The sequence below is a fragment of the Cupressus sempervirens genome, chromosome 3, assembly GCF_028749045.1.
Source record: "Cupressus sempervirens isolate cs-2001-9-10 chromosome 3, ASM2874904v1, whole genome shotgun sequence".
NCBI classification, from domain to species: domain Eukaryota; kingdom Viridiplantae; phylum Streptophyta; class Pinopsida; order Cupressales; family Cupressaceae; genus Cupressus; species Cupressus sempervirens.
In genome coordinates this window covers 118,911,683-118,933,390 of record NC_143120.1, presented here as the reverse complement: position 1 = coordinate 118,933,390, position 21,708 = coordinate 118,911,683, and positions in this window count along the sequence as shown.

Genomic DNA, 21,708 nt, shown 5'->3' with positions numbered 1-21,708 from the left:
AGTTAACAAATATCTCCTCCTTCACCCACCCTCATTAAATGCCATCCACTTGCCTATCCCTAAGCTCATCCTAAACCATCCTAATCCATCCTCTAATCATTTGCACAATTCTAAGTAAGCTTTAAACCTTCCTAATCAATCCCAAGTCGAAATTCCTCTCATCTCTTTCAAAATATACCAACCATAAAACTTTATGAAGCCCACTAGGCCATAAATGACTCTTCCAAAGCCCTTTCATTGCTCTTACAAGCCATTATGAGGGTCTTTATGAAGATTTTATCCCTTGAGCCTCCTTTGTTGACTCATCCTTCCCCTTTCCTCCATCCTCTCACCCTGTGACATGTGTCACTCCCTGATTGGTTGTAAGGAAGCACAATCCATGTGCTCTCCTCTCATGCAATTTGAGCCCTCCATGAGCTTTTCCCCATCCTTGCATCTTAGCCCTCAATCCATCAAGCCTCTTGCCTATAAATTGGATCCTTCCCCTTTGCAAAACAACACAATCCATGAAGTAAAGTCATAATGCCATTTTAGGAAACCATTTTACATCAAAACCATACACTTACACCCAAATTCCAACTCCATTTGAAGCCCTTTTTGAAGAATAAGCTTGAGCATACATCCTATCTATTTAGACAAAGCCACTCAACAAGAGAGCTTCTTATTGAGAGAGCCTATTAATGGCTCATATTCTCAATTGAGAGCTCATCTTAGTCTATCTTGGAGTTTATGAATTTTGTTTAGTTTGTAGAAGCTTTATTTAAATTTGGTTTATATTAGCATACTAACATTGCTCATATACAATAGGAACTTGAAGGCACAAAGATAGGAACTCAACTTTGCTTCTTCCATTTAGTCAATTTGCTGAAAAAATACAAGGATTTCATGGCTGGGCTTGATCTACAATTTTTTACTATTCATCTCCTTCATTTTCATGCATGTTCTTCATTATTTTCTTGTTTATTTTTCTATTTTAAAATGAGATAAATGTAGAAGTTGTGGGATTCAACTCTCATACTGATTTTTTACCTTATTTTCATATGCCCAACCACTACACTTTGATATGGGTCACGACCTACAAGTTGGGCTTTTTTGCATGAGTTTATTCCATTGTATCTATTGCATGCTATAGGAAAAATATGTTTGATTATTTCTTCTTGTCTATCTACAAATGTGATGAGGGTTTGAATATCAATTGTTACATGATAAGGCTAGGGCATTGTTTTCCATATAATGTTTATATCCCCATGTGAATGCATGTCATGGCTGCATATTGATTTCTATACTTTCATCTTGATATTTCCTTTTGAATGTGTATGCAAATATATTTTCCTTTCTAGAAAGGGTGTTGTGGGCATGAATTTTAATCTCATGTTGTAGCTGGTTATATTTCTTCCATACTTCAGTGATGCATTTAAACCATGCATGTCAAATGGAATGATATTTTTTAATTTTTTCCCATATTCTCCTTTTTTTGCTACCTCCTATAGCATGTTGCATTCTATGTTCTTTTTTTGCTACAGGAACTATTTCTTATTTAGTTTTCAAAAAATGAATAAAATGACCCCTTAGAGCTCCTTAAAAATTTTACTAGAAAGAACAATGTTCGTTCATCGCATCAATATCTGGTTCCTCACCATTTTGCAGGGTCCCAGGAGTTTTTATATAGTTGTACAAATTTTTAAAAGTTGCTATAATAGTAAAACTGTACACTTCCTATCACTAATAACATGCCTGAATTCCACTTTCTTCTTTTTTCTACAGGAATGATGCCTAGTTCCTATCACATATGCAATTTTTTCTTGCATGCTACATATGATATTTCCAATTTTTTTAACTTGGTGTACCTACACATGGAACAAATACATTAGATAAAACATAGGCTCCTCTCCTTTTGTATAATCTTTTTGAGCCTTATGTGCATGTTTTAAGAGTAGCCAGATGAGTACTTTTTTATTTTGCATGCATGATATTTGCAAGATATCAAACATTTATTAGATCTTTCTAGATCTTGTTCCCTTCACTCTATTGTAACCCTTGTAGGTATTGGAGCTAATGATCAATCATCTTCATATACGACTGAAGAAATGTATGGTACCCCTGTATTTTTCTTTCATTTTTGATGCATACAATTTCTTTCAATATACTCTAAATCTTGGGTATGCTCATAGCCTATGTGAGCCTATATATTTTACTAATCTTTACCACATTCACATGTCCTTGTACTTTCAATTTAGCTCCTTTATTTTAGTTGATTGTGTACTTGATTTTTCTCTTAATTTGTAAATGAACAAAAATCTAATGAATATCATAGAATAATTACAACCTAGGTTATTGTGAGAAAATTCACCTAATAATTAGGCTATTAAGTGTCACCAATTTGAAAGACAAAAATTGGTAACAAGTATTTAGAAATAAGATGGATGAATAAGGAGAAGTTGTGAGAAATAAGGCCAAACTTGTTTGTAAAGGTTACTCATAGCAAGAAGGTATAGATTATGAGGAAACATATGCACCTGTAGCTAGAATGGAAGCAATAAGAATGTTCTTGGCTTATGTAGTGAGTAAGAAGTTCAAGGTATATCAGATAGATGTCAAGTCAGCTTTTCTGAATGGAAGACCTGAAGAAGAAGTCTACATTGAGTAGCTTGATGGATTCCCCCTAACAGAAGAAAAAGAGATGTTATGCAGACTAAAGAAATAATTGTATGGCCTGAAGCAAGCACCTAGAACCTAGTATGCAAGGTTGGATAAGTATTTGGTAAAGCTTGGATTTGTTAAAGGTACAACATATGGTAATTTGTATTTGAGAAAAGTTGATAATAGTTTATTTATCATTTTAATATTTTTTGCTAACATAATATTTGGAAGAAATGATGATAAGTTTGTTGAAGAGATGAAAATTGAGTTTGAAATGAGCATGATAGGAGAGATGAATTTTTTCATAGGATTGTAGACTGTGTAGAACAGTGATGGTATTTTTATTTCACAAGCTAAGTACTTGAAAGACTTGTTGAAGAGATTTGGATTAGAGAGTTACAAACCTATTGGTACACCTATGATAACTGGTCATAAGTTATCTAGCAAAGATGAGACACCTACAATTGAGTAGAAGAATTATAGATCCATGATTAGAGGATTGATATATCTGACTCACACCAGGCTAGATATAGAAAATTCAATTGGAATTGTAGCTAGATTTCAAGTTGATCCTAAAGAGTACCATTATATAGTAGTAAAGAGAATATTTAAAAAATTGAAAGGAACATCTGATTATGGTATTTGGTATGACAAATGAAGTGATTTCACTTTGTGTGCATATATTGATGTGGATTGGGTAGGCCGTATGGATGAAAGAAAGAGCACTAGTGGAGGATCATTCTTTCTTGGAGGAAGACTAGTTTCTTGGCTGAGAAAGAAACAAGATTGTATTTCATAGAGTACATCTAAGGAAGAGTTTTTTGTAGCAACAAATAACTGTAATAAAGTTATGTGGATCAAGAAAATGTTGAAAGATATTAGAATTGAGTTTACAGAACCTGTTATCATTTACTGTGATAACACAAGTACAATGATTATGTCTAAGAATCTTGTATTGCATTATAAGACAAAGCATATATCTACCAAGTATCATGTTTTGAGAGAGAAGGTAGCAAAAATGGAGATTAGATTAGAGTATCTAAGTACTAAAGATAAAATTGCAAATATCTTTATGAAGCCTTTAGCTAAAGATACTTTTGAATACATAAGAGGTATGCTTGGGTTATGCCCCTACCTACTTATGAGTAGATGATGTAGAGATTGCATCAGTCCAGTAGTACAAAGCAATATTTTTGGACTGGACTGAATGTTGATGCTTCCTGTATGGGGGAGTATCTAGTGTGTACTAAGTCATTGAGGACTCTTAGAATTTGGTATTTGGTATTTGGTATTTGGTATTGAATAGTGTCTTTGGACACTTGAGCTAACTGAAGAGTTGAATAAATACATCATATAACAATTGGTATTTTGTACTTCTTTGAGGCTTTTGATATTAATGTCAATGGGGGAAAATTTGCATGAAATACATCTTGTAAAAAATAGGGGAGAAGGACTCATAAGTATGTTTAAGGGAGAGACATCTCTTTAGGGAGATTTAGAAAGATTCATGTAAAGAAGTAGGAATATGCACTTAATGTGTTAGCATGTGAACAACTGATGCTAGTTCTAGAATCTATAGGATTCTAGATTGATGAAGAGGATTTGAGTGACAACAAAAACAATAGAGTATAGTTTATATTTTTGGAACTTAAATGTTTTTCACCTGTGTTGCCATCAATGCCAAAGAGGGAGATTGTTAACATGACTACTGATGATACTATATTTGGGGAGAGTATTAACATGTTGCATTCATGATAGTGTTTTTCATTGATGTCAACATAGCATGGTTTCTATAAAGATAGGGAGAACAGTAGTAAGAGATCTTACTGGTATGAACAATGGTTTGATATTTTGATGATGCACAATTGAGGACATGTTCTAGACTATGTCTTGATGATGTAGCTAAGTGCACAGAGTCTAATTCAATGATGTATGATATTTGTACCTAATTTATTGAGAGTAGTATGGAAATAGACTATTGGAGAACAACATTTTGATGTTTGATTGCTATCTTACATTTGAGATGCAATGAAGAAGTGCATAGTCACACTATGATAGAGGATAGTTATGTGGTGATGTTAGTGAGTACACAAGCCTTGGTACCACACATGTAAATTTTTGTATAAACTATGAGCCGACAGTGCTATTTTAATTTTAATTAATTAATTTTATCTTATTATGATTAATTAGGAAAGCCTCAAGGCCAACTCAATGAATTATTATGAAGATATGGTATAAAGGAAAGTTATTTTCCTTGTTTGTAAGTGTATTTATTGTACCAAGTGTATCTATTTTTATATGAAGTGCAAAGTGCAAAAAGGAGCATAGTGCTTACTAAATGTGAGTAAGCGATACAAGTGATTATTGGATGCAAATTAAAAGATTTGGTTACAATATTTGAAGGAGCAGAAGTCTGGTTGATGGGATAGAGATAGAGGAAGGAATTACATTTTAGTTCTATTATTCTATAAGGAATAATATAGAGATCATTTGGACAATGGGTTCATTGGTCTTAACCCTAAATTTGTTTGCATAATGGGTTCAACTATCTTACATAACTCCTAATAGGGTTGGAATCTCCTAACATGGATTCAAAGTCTCCTAATAGGGACTCATATGTACTTAATGTTGTAATAAACTCCTAGTAGGGTCTATCCTCTAATAAGGAATATTTATATTAGTACATTATCTTGTAGGTACTGATGGGCTCCTAAATTAGCCATCTTTCTCACCACTTTTTATCCTCTTTCTAAGACATTTGATTGCACATAGATATACATTTATGGTTTTAAGCATATGAACTTATGGTTTCTGTGTATATGATTATGTATATGTGTGTGAAAATAAGATGGAATATGGATACCTCTAAAGACATAATATCTACTTAATTTCATGGACAAGAATGGTGAATATAATAGTTATACATGTTAATGAATGTTTTATCTCCCAAGATATGTTTTGGGTAGTTACCTCCTGTAGTCGTAGGTTTGTGAGAGTGATAATTAAGACTAACACCTTTTCCTAATATTGATGATGTGGATATATATGTATATGATTGGATGTGTGTGCATTATTTATCTTACAGGAGTTGAACGTGGATATTCAAGGACCAGCATACTAGCGCAAGAGTCATCAAAGCCAATCATGATTGTAGAATCTTTGCAAAGCAAGTCAATGCTTCCTATTGCATGCAATGCGCAAATTTAGTGTACGCTATATTTTGGGAGTGTTCATGGTCAATAATGTTTTTGTTATGAAACTTTATGAGTTGTAGCCAATCCTCATTATGAAGTGATCATAGGTTTAGGAGTTAGTGGTAGTTTCCTTTTAAATAATTGACTATTGTGACTCTTTTGTAGTTATTTAAACAAATTAGTTTTTAATATAGAACTCTTGCATACCATTTCAAAGAATGTAATCATTTTTATGGATGAATAAAATGTTCAATTCAAGTTTTCAACTTTCATCTTGATTCTACTTTCCATTCACCCATTCAAGGGGGGCCACTTGATGAGTCAATTGCTTTGTTAATGTAGAGTTTATTTCCTATTTATTTATATGTTTTAGAACTCTGATGTTCCTATAGCTACTAATACCAAAATTAGTGGCCTATTCCTGTAGCACAGTCAGTTGGAGTAGTCCCTAACTATAATTTCCTGCTTTGATTAGAATACATTTGCTTACTAGTTTTAGTTTATTTTTCTCAAAGCATAAGCATTTGAATTCCTTCAATAGGTCTAGAAGAGAAGGTTTGAAGCATATACTTTGTAGATGCCATTCTAAGTTTACATCCTTGGTTGATAATTAAATGAGACTAAATATTGCATTAGGAATCATTTGGGTTGTCAAACCTTGAATTAAGCAATCCATTGCTTTGGGTTTCTAATACCATTGTTTGGCCAAGCATTTTTGGTATAGTTACTGGGGATGGTGTTAATTGAAACTAATCCTTGTAGTTGTAGTCTTAGTTTTAATTTAGTGCTTCAGTAAGCATTTTTATGCATAGAAGAAGAGATCACCTCAAGAGATTTCATCCCCATAACTATCAAGGGCAACCATTTGATTTATTTAATCCTCAAATTGAAGAACCACAAAGTCAGAACAAAGAAGAAGAACCCCTTGAAAATCCATTTGTTGATGCTCAAGAATGCATATCCTCTTCATCATCTGAAGAATCATTGCATTTGAATGACCTATTTGTTGAACCTGAATATCAAGATAATTTGCTTGCTCTTGTTGTATATCAGCCACCACCACAAGGTTCTCCTCCTAGAATGGTTACTCAAGCTCCCTTTCCTTTTCCTATACCTCAACAACAAGGCAACCAAAATCTAAAAAATATACCTACTACTGTACTTCCCAAATTTTATGGCCTCCTAACAAAAGACCTTGAGACCTTTCTCTTTGAATTTGATATTCTTTGCTAGAGTTATGATTATACCATTGATGCCCAGAACTTGAAGTTGTTTCCATCAACTCTAAAAGAAGTTTCTTTGAGATGGTTCATGGGGTTGGGTGCTAATGTTGTAGTAGATTGGGATGCCATGTGTATAATGTTTCTTACAAAGTACAAAGAGTACTATAGAGGTCAAGATTTGAAAGGTGATGACATTTTAAAATGTCTTAGAAGGAGGATGAAACAATGGAGGATTATGTATCTAGATTTATGTTTAACCTGCAATGTAATACTCAACACCAGCTAAATGAGGTATCTTAGAAGCACATTTTCTTAAAAGGTGGGAATGATGTAAGTATTGAGGTTCTAAACTTGATGGCAGGAGGTGAAATCACACAAAAATCATGGGTTGACATAAAGAATATATGTGAAAATTACTCAAGGGCCACTTTTAAGAAGGGTACACAACTTAGAGCCCTACCACATAAGTACAATGGTGGTTCTTGAGTATCTAAAATGGAGCTATCTAATCTCCTATTTGATTTCAAGTAGGACATCATTAATGATGTCGCCACTTAATTGGATAGTATGCAAGCAAGGAGGAAGAAGGAAGAGTTAGATGTTGTGCTTGCTGAGTTATGTTCTCATTGTAGAGAGAGGAAAAGCAATTGTAAATGTAAGATGGTTGCATCTATGAACATTAACTCAATGCCCACTGAGTTCAAAGCTATAGAAGAGAGAAATGGAGAAGTCTTCTATGTTGCTCAAAGGCATCCATGGGCTTAGAGACAAGGTATTCCTCTAGACCCAATGAATATTTTTGGTTATAATAATAATAATAACTATTGGCCAAATCAAAACCCCCAAAATTTTACTCCTTAAGGTCAGAATTAGAATCATAATTGGTTCAATCAACAACCATACTATAACCAAGCCTATCTGCAAAAACTACCATTTAACCCATGCCAACAACAATATAACTCCTATCAGCAGCCATAATAGAATAACCAATGGCCATCTCATGGTAACTCGCAACCACAACCTTAGTGGGGACCTAATCAACCTAATTAACAACCACCATTAATGTCTCCACCTTAGCAACAAGCTATTATGCCACTACCTCCTATAACAAATAGTACTCCTCAAAATCCAACTCAACTTCTAGCTCAATCGATTACATATCCTAATAATAAGTAGTAGGTCTATTCCTTCAATATAAATGACATCCATCTTAGATCAGGAACTACATTGCCTACACCCAAAGAGCCAATAATAACTGAAGTTGTTGATGTTGAGGATATACCCATGAGCCATCCTATTAATGTTCCACCTATTTCTTAAACTACACTAGTGCCTAAGAATTCTCCTTATCCATAGAGATTGTCTCAGGTTGTTCCTCTAAAAGAAAATCATGTAGCCACTAATTTGATTGATCAACTCAAACAAATGATAGTGTAGATTCCCTTGTTGGATGTGCTTAAAGAAATTCTATTCTATACCAAAGAAATTAAAGAAGCTTGTATCAAATAGCCTGGAAGAAAAGAGAAAAACCATGATACTATCCATACTATCTAAGTAAAGTTGTCATGCCTAAGTATTCAAACCTAGGAAGTCCAGTTATAGCCATCTTCATTAATGGTACCCAAATTTAGAATATTTTAATTGACTTGGGAGCATCAATTAATGTTATGAATAGAGAAATTCTATTGAAGCTTAGTATCATTAGTTTGCAAGACATATCAACAATATTGCAGTTAGCTAATAATTCTACAGTCAAGCTTGATGGTATGGTTGAGGATATTATTGTTATTTTGAATTCTTTAGAGTACCCTTTAGATTTTATAGTCTTGTCACCCAAAGCCATTGTTGGAGGTTACTCATTAATCCTTGAAAGGCCTTGGTCAGCCATGACTGATGCTTGCATTGCATACTATTAAGGAAAGATGGCCATATCAGATGGAATAAATACTAACAAGTTAACTCTGTATTCTCTAGCAAAACCCCAAAGTGAACTTGATGGAGTTGTCTGGCCAAACTTAGGAGATGTTGTTCTTGAAGTAAGCTCTATGCAAAAATTCATGGTCATTGAGAAAAATTCATTCATGGTATCCCAAGAAGAAGATGACATTCTTGCAGCAATCCTTACCAACCAATATGGTTCTAAGGAGTCATCTTGTGATGATACAAATTGTTCCCTTCAAACAATACTTCCGAAGAAAAGCACATCTTAGTTTCTTGTAGCACCTAATTACCTTCACACTTTTCTACCTCATGAAATAAAGTCTCCATCCATAATAGAAGTGTTGATGTTAGAAAAGGTTGAGAGAGTTAAAATTGCTTTAGGAAAGGACCTAAATATTAATAAAAACCCCACTAAGTCTCAAATGTCTAGTCTTCTCAAGCTTTTACAAGATAGCCATCAAGCCTTTGCATGGGATTACACTGACATGACAGGCCTCAATCCTAAACTTTGTACTCACAAGATATATATAAGCCCAGAATACAAGCCAATAAGGCAAGCTCAAAGAAGAATAAACCCTACTTTGAGAGACATACTCAAGACTGAGTTGCAAAAGCTTCTTAGTGCAAGTTTTATTTATCCTATCTCTGATGCTCAATGGGTTTCTCCTCTTATCATTGTTCCAAGGAAAGGAGGAAAGTGGAGGGTTTGTGTTGACTATAGAGAACTTAAAAAAGCCACTAAGAAGGATCACTTTCCACTACCTTTCATTGACCAAGTACTTGATAATCTGGCGGGTAAAATGTACTTCTCATTTTTAGATGGCTTCAGTGGGTATAATCAGATATAAATATCACTAGAAGATCAAGACAAAACAATGTTTACCTATCCTTGGAGAATCTTTTCTTATTTAGTCTTTCCATTTGGATTATATAATGCCCCTACTACTCTCTAGAGAGCAGTGTTGGGTATTTTCTCTAAAATTGCTACTGATTGTGTTGAAATCTACATGGATGACTTTGCAACTCATGGAGAAACATTTGAAGAAGCACAAGATAACTTGGAAAAGGTTCTTAAGAGATGTGAAGATTATAATCTCTCTCTCTCTCTCTCAACAGTGAAAAGTACTTCATGATGATGGAGGAAAGAGTAGTCTTGGGATGTTATCTTTCATCTTTTGGAATTTAGGTTGATCCTACAAAAATTGCAGTTATAAACACACTTCCCACACTAGCTAAGTAGAAGGATTTTAGAAGTTTCCTCGACTATGTTGGTTACTATGGAAGGTTCATAAAAGATTTAAGCCAACTTGCAGCACCGTTGTATAATTTGTTGAAGAAAGAAGCTGAATTTGCATGGACAAAAGAATGTGAAGCATCCTTATAGAAGTTGAAGGATGTTCTGACAACACCTATTCTCAGAAGACCTAATTGGAAGCTTCCATTCCATATCCACATAGATGCATCTAATTATGTTATTGGAGTAGTTTTGGGACAAAAGAAAGATATTATTGAACATGCAATTTAGTATATTAGTAAAAATTTGCAAGGAGTAGAATTGAATTATATTGTTATTCAAAAAGAGTTGTTAGTAATTGTTTATGCACTAAAAAAATTTAGGCACTACATTACAAGCTATGAAGTATTTTTTTATACTAATCATTCAACTATCAAATACTTAATGAATAAACTTGCCATTAGTGGTAGACTAGCATGCTAGTTACTCCTATGCAGGAGTTTGATGTAGGAAAGGCTAATGTAGTGGTCAATTTCTTGTCACAATTGTATGTACCAAATGATCTTGCAGCAATTGATGATAGTTTTCCTAATGAGCACTTGTTTTTTATTGATTCTTTGAACCCATGTTATCCAAACTTGGAAAACTACCTTGCTACAAGGAGAATGCCACCTCACTTTTTTGCTAAATAACATCGTCTATTAGTTGAGAAGAGTTTTAACTTCTCTTGGATCTTAGGCTTTATGTTTTATAAAATACCAAACTAGGTCACAAGGAGATGTATTCAAGATGATGAAACTTATGACATCCTTTAGGCATGTCATGATGACCATGTGGAGGACACATTTCCATAAAGAGGATAGCCTATAAAATCTTGACAATTAGGTACTACTGGCTTACTTTGCATAAGGATGCAACAAAACATAATCAGCACTGTGATAGGTGTCAACATATGGGACATCCAACAAAGGATGATGAAATGCCTCTACAGCCATAGATAGTTGTCACACCCTTTGAAAAGTAGGGTATTGACTTTGTTGGACCTATTGACCCCTCTTCTCATGAAAATTCTTACATCTTAGTATGTATAGATTATGCAACAAAATGGGTTGAAGCCAAAGCTATGAGACATGCCAGAGATCACAAAGTTGTAGAGTTTCTTTATGAATGCATATTTACCAGATTTGGAGTACCAAGGGAGATTGTCACAAATCAAAGGGCATGATTCACATCTAACCTCATCACTAAGTTGATGCAAGAGTACATGGTGCATCATGGAAAGTCTTTACCCTATCACCCTTAGGCCAATGGCTAGGCTGAAATCACAAACTGAGAGATAGAATCTATTCTCACTAAAATAGTAGTTATGCATAAAAAGGATTGGGCTACTTACCTTCCTAAAGCCATATGGGATTACCATACCACATGGAAATCCACCATAGGGTTTACTCCTTTTGAGTTGGTATATGGAAAATCTACCTCTATGCCGATTAAGTCCCAACACAAAACACCTCACATTTCTTTAGATCTGGATATAGATATCACCAATGCACAACAATGCTGGTTATTGCAATTAAATGGATTAGATGAATATAGGAAGGTTGCTCTACACAATACAGAGTTGATACAAAAACAATAGAAAAAGTAGTATGATAAGTTCATATATGATAAGAAATTTTTTGTTGGAGCACTATTATATGATTCACAATACTAACATACACCAGGGAAATTTCATACCAGATGGCTTTGGGCTTATGAGATTATACCAGTATTTGACAATGGAGCTATACAACTTTCAACAATAGATCCTATTTAATTAAATTTACTCACCAATAGGCATCATCTAAAACTTTACCACAAATCTATAAGCCTTGATGAGTTCCTCAATTAGTTCTAGAGCACAGTTGAAGCAATAGTTCCTGTAGCTAAAGAATCTAGGTCTTCCACCCATAATTCTACTGATTCTTGATTCCATTCAAGACCACCATAATAAATATCTCACATTTTTTTGTAATACTTGCACTATAATAATTTTTCATCTCACCTTCTCTCTTTTCCACCCATCCATCCCATTCCATCACTTCACATTTGTAGGTGTAGTTGTTTTTTGGATAACTCTTCCTGCAGCACCTCTAGGTTAGTGCCACATATACTCGTACATATATTATTTTTATTCATTAATTTTTAAGATTTTGTGTCATTTTAATTTTTCACTCTTGCTTAACCTCGCTTGGTGGGATCCATGCCATTACTTAGTTGGGGTTGGAACTATTCTATTTTCAAATTTTAAAATTGGCATGTAAAATTTAAGTTTGTTTCTTGAAATATATCTATGACATGATGTGATGATCTATCCTTTTTTGATTGCATCATCACAATAAAAATGAATTAAAGATATTAATAAATGATCTTGATTTTTAATGATGTGCTATGACGTGTTCAGGGCAGTAGCCTTGGCACACGTGAGCTTTTATGAGATGTTATGTAAAACTCATATGATTAGATTTCGTGTAAACAAATCTTTAATTTTATGAATCAAGTTATAGTTTGTACACCATATTTCTTCTACAACATTCTAAGCCATAATGAATTGAGGTCTGTGACTTTCCATCACTAAATTTTATGAGAATTGTGTTCTACAAATTCGAAATGTGTCTGAGAGAAGCAATGGGAGGTGACCTCCAAAGGCATGAACCAGTCGACCACACAATTTTTTTACATGATGCGCCCACGTATGAAATGTTTAGAAGGAGAGGGTGGCTAGATTATTGTTTAAAACTTAAGGGGTTATTGAGGAATTTTCTTTACAATTTATGTCCACCTTGAAAGATGGGGTTGCAGAAGCTAAACATTTGAAAATTGAGTTCATAGAAGATACAGTTGTTGAGCTGACACTTTTTCCTCAAAAAGGTAAACAATGGGTGAAAGATTTTGATCTATGACCAGAAAGGGCATAGTTCACTTTGCATGGTGATCCTCAATTGGATATCAGCAAGAAGCAAGGAACCTACCAATTATCTTTGCCCCTAGAGTTCAATCAGCTAGCCGCATTTGTTATGCAGTACTTCACCTACAAGGGATGCTACAAATACCTACATGGTTTGCACTTCAAAATCCTCAGTCATCTTTTCCATGATAATCGACCGATAAATCTTCTCAACTTCTTATTTAACATTGTGAAAAAGTAGTCTTTTTTAGTCCAGTTAGGAAGCAACCAGTCTATTTCACACCATTTCTTAATAAAATTAATAGTGGAAAGAGAATTAAATAGATAAAGGTTGGGACATGGGAAGAATTTTTATAGATGAATGAGGTTAAACGTAGAATAGTCGGCCCTAGAGGTCATGGTGTTGGTAGGAGAGAACAAACATCTTATGGGGTTTGTAAAATTGTTCAAAGAGTTGAGAATGATCGAGAAGCCTCTCCTTCTATTTCTAGGTCACTTAGAAAAAGAATGTTCAATTTTGGAGCCTCTACTTCTCAAAAGGATGAAAAAAAAGGTGCAAAAGCTCCTAATATTCCAGAATCTTCACCTTCCATAAGGAAAAAGTTTGCATCTAGGAGGGGTAAGGGTAAGATAATGGAACTAGAAGAGGAAACATTAGAGCCTTAGCCTGGTGACAATGCTAATAATATGGAAGAAACCCTACATTCCCCTAGGGAAGAGAATCCTAAATTTTCTCCTGAAGAGAATTTTGAGAACCCTAGGGAAGAGAATGTTGAAAAACCTCTGAAGCAATGGAAAAGGAGGTGGTCATTAAGAAGAAGAAGAAATGGAAGATTCCTTTGAGCTCATCCACAACCCTTATGAGGAGAAGCAAAAGACTTTTTTAGAAAGATGTTGAAGCATCTATTCCTATTGTTAACATTGATTCTTTTGAATCTATAGAAAATGAACCTTTGAACAATTCCTCTTCTAAGGAATTGAATAATCACCTTGCAACTAGTGACACAATAATGAGAGGGAAGAGTCCAAAAATAGAGGTTAGCCCTGGGGTAAACTATGTACTGATAGATAGTGATCAAGACATAGAGGAATATATAGTTAATTCTACCCAACCAAATGTTAATATAAACTCAGAGGAAATGCTTGACTTTGGGACTAAAATCATTGAAGAAGTACCCTAGTAGGGTAGTCAAGAAAAGTTAGAAACACTAGCTAAGGTGGTAGCTAATGTTAGTGAAGAAACCAATTTGATCAAGACAATTATTGTGTGGAAGTGTATGCAAGAAAACCTAATATGATGGGAGCACGTGTAAACAAGCACACGTTAGTTGCACATATATATCAAATATTCTAGAGAAAGTATAACACAACTAAAACTATGCTTGAGTTTAACAACTTGTGCAACCACAAATTAAAAGTCCTCATGCAACCTCAAAGAAACTCAACAAGGGCAACCATAACAGGCCTTTTTGGTGTGCTTTATATTGGAGGGATGTGGATGTGCTCTCCCCAAACACAACTATTGAATCCCTTGTTTGATAAATGAATATGCAAAATGTGATGAGTCTGTATTAAGATGAGTGGAGAATACTTCAAGGAATGGAAATGGAAGAAACCATAATTGAAAGCACTCAAAGGATATGGATATGGATGTAAGAAACCAAACTAAGTTAACAATGCAAATGCAAATAAACTAGCAACTACCAAAGGTTAGTAATAATGTGTAAAATCTTTAAAAGCTCTTGCACTATACTAGCATGATAACAATACATATGAAGGAGGTGAAAATTTCTTGAGACAAGGGCTCTATTTATAGATTTGAGGGAGGCCTTGGGGAGTTGTCATCCACATAGGCTCCACAGGGGAGATACATGGATTAAAGGACAAAGCCATGCAAAAGTCAAAAATTGAGAGGCTCAAGGTTTGCTCACACATGTGTGAGGAACCTTGGCGGGAGTGGGGAACAAAGGTGTAAGAGGTGTAAATGAAGTGGAAGGTTTATTGGATCATGAGCTTCTCACACATGTGTGAGCAAACACTTAGGAGCTAAAAGGTGCTTAGAAAAGTGTTTAGGATAATAAAGTTGGATTAATTAGTGGGTAAGCTTAGAAGGACGAGAGTGATGGGTGTAGACTATTTTTTAGGATAGGATTAGGATTAAATTAAATAAGATTTAACTTAATCATGGGATTATAGAATTTAATAAAGTAGAGGGGATTAAATAAATTGGAATTTATTTTTAAAAGGGATTTATGGAGCACTATGTATTAAATGAATTTAATACATTAGAGGGGGAGTATTCAAATTAGATTTAAATACCTTAGGGAAATGAACCTATTTAATTAAATAAGTAGAAGAATATGAAAAATATAATTAATTAATAATTAATTAATTATAATGTCAAAGGAAATATTAAATGAATTAATATAGTGTTTGGGACGATTTTAAGTGTCTACATTTTGCCCCTCTTTGATGTGATGTCGGGACGACATTATATCCAAAAAAAAAATATAGGTTGCCCCAGATAAGAGAGGAGTACTAGGAGCTATGTCATAGCAACAATAGGAGAGGAAGGTGCCCCCTCATGAAAATGTAGTAAAAAATAAATTTTGGACAATTTTTGCAAAAAGGATTTGAGAAGAAAAGGAGTAAGAAAGAGGCATAGATGGACACTTTGCATGATTGGGGGATAAACAGGGGTCAACATGGTCAAGGAAAAAGCACAGGCTCAAAAGAGGACCTCAAAGGGACTATATAAGCCTCCGAGGGGCTCAAGGAAGGGTCATTTGGCCACCTAGAGAGCAAAAAACAAGAGCAAAAGATGGATCTAATTGATAGACTACAGCTTGGAGAGCGCATTTGGGAGCACCAGAGGTCAGCCAACATGGGACCACCAATAAGTCGACTACCCCTACTTGTCAATTTTTTTGATTACACACTTAAAATAGTCATTTATTGTGCATTAAATGAGGGCAAAACTCGGTTGGGGTGGAGATGATAGTTCTCCACTCTATCATCTTTGCAAACAACAAATTAGGGTTTAGGGCTATGCGAAGATGATAGGATGCATCATGTCATCTTCACAGACGGTAAAGGATAGAAATGGGAGGTAGAGGTAGTGTTAGAGATGATGATATCTATGTTGTCATCTTTGAGGATGACATTCCAGTTAGCCGTTGGCAAGAAGTTGGCATCTGCGTAGACACTGGAAATGCCAGATCAGTGTCTCCATAGTTTTTCATCTCCGTGGATCCACATCTATGTGGATCGGCGTTTGCATAGATTAATGTCTCTATGAATTGTTTTCTTCATTGATTAGGACAAATTGGCAGAGTCAAGTGACAGGAATGACTAGGGGTGAACAAAGTAGGATGCCCCCTACTGAGATGAGAATAAAGAGCACAAGATAGATGATATACTAACTATTTCATGTCTATGTTGTAGATGGATATGGTGATGTTTCGTTCATGGGAGCACTATCTAGTGACTATGGTGTTAGTAGATACACTAACGGAGGCAAAGTGAGGGCACATGAGACTATGCAGTTTAGAGCATGCTTATGTTTGGCTAGATCCTAAGGCACACTTATCATAGCTGTCTACACTCATAAAGCAGTGGCATACATCGACTCTAAGCTTCCATCTACTTACGAGAGAGGTAACAATGACTCTACTCAATGTGTGGTAGATTCTTTGAGTGCCAATACATAGGAGATACCCAAAGTATGTTCTAGAGGGGGCAAATCCCTATTTACAAGAGTACTTTGGGTGCCATTGATAGAGGCTATTGATACAGAGATCATGGCTTACCTAGAGGGAGACATTGGAGTAGAGGTTTCCATGGCTTTCTCTTTACCTTGCCTCACTCATATGGAGAATGGTGCTACACTATGTTGGACATGGTTTCCTGATTGGCTAAACAGGAGTGCTAAGAACTCTATTACAAGATGATGCTGCAATTTTCTGTTGGGGTCAAACAATTTTGGTTGACTTGTACCACAATCTACACATGTGCACCTACAAGACATAACAGACTATAGGTCTAGGATTGACACTACTGATGGTGTGGTCATGGGAGCACATAGGTGTCACATGCCCTATCACTAGGCAAGAGACTCAATAGCTTGGGGAGCCATTTGTATGTTGATACAAGCCACTAATCTAGTACACCTCGACTGAGTCAGTTAAATTTTGGAGATGTTTGGATGAGATCATCATGTTTCACTAGACACCATATGATGGCATTGAGCGATGGGGGTGACATTATCAACTAGTGGAGAGGATGATAGGGAGGACCAACTCTACCTCTAATTTCCTTAGATAAACTATTAGTTGATCAATTGGACCATGCATGTTCTGATGAGATATATGCCCTCTAGGGTATAGTGGTAGTTCAGGTAGATTCAAGATGTTGTACTGGATAGATTCCTATATCTAGTGGTATCTTGAGAGTATGGGAGTCTATGGGGACACAAGACCATTTTGAGATTAGCCAAGATGTCATGGCGGGGATGCAACCAGTGCCTTGGGTCCATGGACAATATCAAGGAGATGCAAGGATGACACCTACATAGGCACAATGGTGGGCGTCTCATCAACTAGTGTGACTCATAGTTCTAGGAGTGTTACCAATAGTAGAGTAGGCATAGGGTGAGGGGGATGGAGTAGGGGATGGGGGACAAGCAGCTATGGTTCTACCACTAGGGCAAGGGGCACAGTAGGATCCTCGAGGGTGCAGAGTCTGTTAGAGGAGAGTACCACCACCAGCAGGGCCACCACAGGGGCCACAGTTATAGGGGCCAGAGGGACCACCTTAGCAAGATGATGTAGATACAGTTAGGGCTAAGAAGGATAGCCTCTAGATAGAGGTTTCCCATCTACAGGGCGAGGCATAGGTGGAGCACACGGTGGAAGATAGTGCCCAATAGGCCTTGGCAGCACTACAGGCTGAGGTACAAGCACAGCGAGCAAGGGAAGACAATGTCTAGGAGGCCTTGGCAACACTTCAAGCTAGGATAGATGTAGGGGAATTCAGTGATTATGGCATGTAGGCCAAGATGGAAAAGTTGGCAAAGATAGGCACTCTATGGCAGGAGGTAACCACCCTATAGGTAGAGAGAGATGCAGTAGAGATAGGTGGATGAGTATCACAACCAGCACAATCTCACCTGATAGATGGTAGAGCTTGGAGCGATGATGGCTGTGATGCAGTAGGTCATGACAGCACACCGACATGATGCATAGGCTATGTGAGAGGTGGCCTACTATAGGTCTTTATATCATGATTTCATGCTTGCAAACCATTGACAACCAAATTTTCAAGATGCATGCAGCTCATGGACCACAAGTGGCTGCTAGAGATCAGAGGCATCAATTAGACAAGGTAGGCCTCCACAAAGAGAGGGTAGAGGAAGGGCTAGGCCCTCATAGCTAGCTCCATGATTTCTATAGTGAGCAGTTTTAACACGGTGATGTAGATGCAGTGAGTTTTTGATGATGCATTATGCACGATATACTACATGATTCTTTTGTATACAGATTGTACACAGACACTTATTCTTTTGAAATACATGACATGATTCGATGAGCTTAGATGTGTATGGACAATTTTTGCCTATGCATGTGATGTTTATGATGTTGTTACTAACATTGTGATGCAGGATGTGTGTGATGTTATGTTTCTTATGATGTATATATGATGACTAATGTGTGGATAATGCAGGTCCTATGGCGATATATGAGATGTATGCATTTTTGTTATGTGACATGTATGGATTTATGATATATGTTTGTGAGATGTATCATGATGTATATGTCACTAAATGTAATGGCTATAATGTATGTACTTAATGGATTAATGTAATGAATCGATATGATAGTGAATATATGAAAATGTCAGTAATAGAAAAAGACACTAACGAATGCAAAGTGAAATGATGCAACTTAAAGTGTAAATATAAAAATGAATATCAATGAACCTAATGAATGGACATGTGTCAAACTTTTCACCCGTAGGAATCAAGTAGCATAGAATAGGAAAGGGGAAATAAATAGAACCTTTGTCTCAAGTAGGGTGCGATGAAAACCTATACTACATGATACTGAGGGATTCAGTTGTATTTATATGGGAGAGCACACCCTAATTTGATTTTGCAAAAGGATTTATGCACCATATGCTATAGAAGCATAGATAACAAAGTTCCTTTCTGTGGACTAGACTCTCAACAAAATAGATACTTTAGGATGATAGATGTAGTTTGCATAGTCATGATGGAACAAATTTCATATACGCCTTGGAGAGGACTAGGCACACCCAAAGTCTTTTTAGGGATCTTTGGTGGAACATGTGCTAACCCATTACCCCTAGTGAGTAATGCATAACCATAACTCAAAACTAACATATATGCACTAAAGTATCAAAATCAAATCATACCACAAATGACACCTATAGTCAGTTGGAGCCATTCAGGTGAAACCAAAATATGGAAGATCAAAGCACATTGTAAAAGGCTACTACTAACACACAAATGAAATCACCCAAAAGGGATTGCATGACCAAGTAGTCATTTAGTCCATAGTTCCTGCCTAGAACATTATGTCTCAAAAGTGAAGGCTTGTTGTATAATGTGTAAGAAGGATTCATCCTATGTGTTTGTCTTATGTTTATTGGAAATGTTTGTTGGCAAGGACTATGAAAAGAATAATTTTCTTGAATCATTAAGTCTAAATGATGATTTTTTTAAGGTTCTATTGTAGTCATTGCTATGGGAAGAAGCTCGGTGTAATGGGATTAGGACAAACAATCAACAGGAAAAATGCCTTCTGCACTAGAGGTCTTTTGAAAAATGGGTGTGAAGTGATGCCTCGCAAATGAGAGGTCTTTTATTGGACTCATGAAAAGTGCAAATCAGATAGGACATTTGCACAAAGATGGGATGAAATGGGGGAATGGAGTGAAGTGAGATGATCCTTATAGATAATGGACCAATATACTTTTTTCAGGAACTTTTTTTCTTTTTAGTCTTTTCTTCAGGACATTTTACAAATGTTTTTGGAGTTTTCTTATTTTTTGATTTTTTTGTATTTTTGTGGAACTTATAACAACATTGTACAAGAACTGCAGGTTTGGAGCATAGAACTGCTTGAGATGTTGGATATTTATAGGCTTAGGGAGCAAATCTCCCTCTAAAGTGGCAATCTAATATGCCCCAGAGCCATATTTGGTTGTAATGACGAATGGACCAAGCCAATTAGGTTCAAATTCTCCTTTATTTTCATGGTTTTTGAGGTTCCTCATGTTATGCTACAAAACTAAATCACCCACCTCAAATTTTTGAGTTTTGACTTTTTTGTTAAACTGAAGCTGAAGGCAATTTTGATCCACGTGGAGGTGGTTTAGGGCATTGACACATCTCTCATCAAGGAGTTGTAGCTCTTGCAAGTATGCAACTTAGTATTCTTCTTTAGACATCATATTCTTGAGAGAGATTTTGAGGGAAGGGAGCTCAATTTTGATGGGTAGGATAGCTTCAAAACCATAAACAAGGGAAAATGGAGTGGCTCCTTTGGGGGTGTGGATGGAGGTGCAGTAGGCCCAAAGGGTGGGAGCAATTTGGAGGTGCCAGTCATGACTAGCTACATGAATGGTTTTCTTTATGATTATCAAAATGGTTTTATTGGTTGCTTTAGCTTGGCCATTGCCTTGGGGGTAGTATTTAGTGGAAAAATGCTAGGTAATTTTGAATTTCCTACACAATGTGGCAACTTCCTAATTTTTGGAAGGAGTTCCATTATCAATCATGATATCTTGAGATATACCAAAATGATAGATAATGTAGTTCAAGATGAACTTCAAAACCTATTTTCTGGTGGTGCAAGTTAATGTAATAGCCTTGACCCACTTTGTGAAGTGCTCAGTGGTGGCAATAATATACTTGTGGCCATTTTTAGAATTTGGATATATTTGACGACCAAGATAGAATCCCCAGTAGGAAAAGGGCCATGGTATGATGGTGGGTTAAAGGTCTTGGGTGGGGGTGTGTATCAAATCACCATGTTGTGAACAAGGAACACATCTTTTCATAAAATGATAGGCATCCACTTCCATAGTAGGCCAATGGTAACCCATTCTGAGCAGCTTTTTTACTAATGTAAGGCCACTAGAATGGGCACCACAAATTCCATGGTGAACCTCTTCTAACATTGTCTGGGCTTCATCTGAACTAAGACATTGGAGGAGGGTTCCATCAAAGTGTTTTCAAAAGGTGTATCACCTAGGATAGTGTATTGCGCAATGCAACATATGAAGGTTTTGCTTTGATTTGTGGAAAGGGCTATGGGGATTGTTTTGTGATGGAGGTAGGCAAAAATGTTAGAGTACCATGGAGACTCAAGACCAACAATCTCACACACCAGCTCTGATTTAGGTGGCTCATAAGTAGGAAGAAAAATATTCTCAACAAGAAACTCACACTTAGGACTTTACTCAGGCATGGTGATCATGGAGGCAATGGTGGCCATGGCATCTACA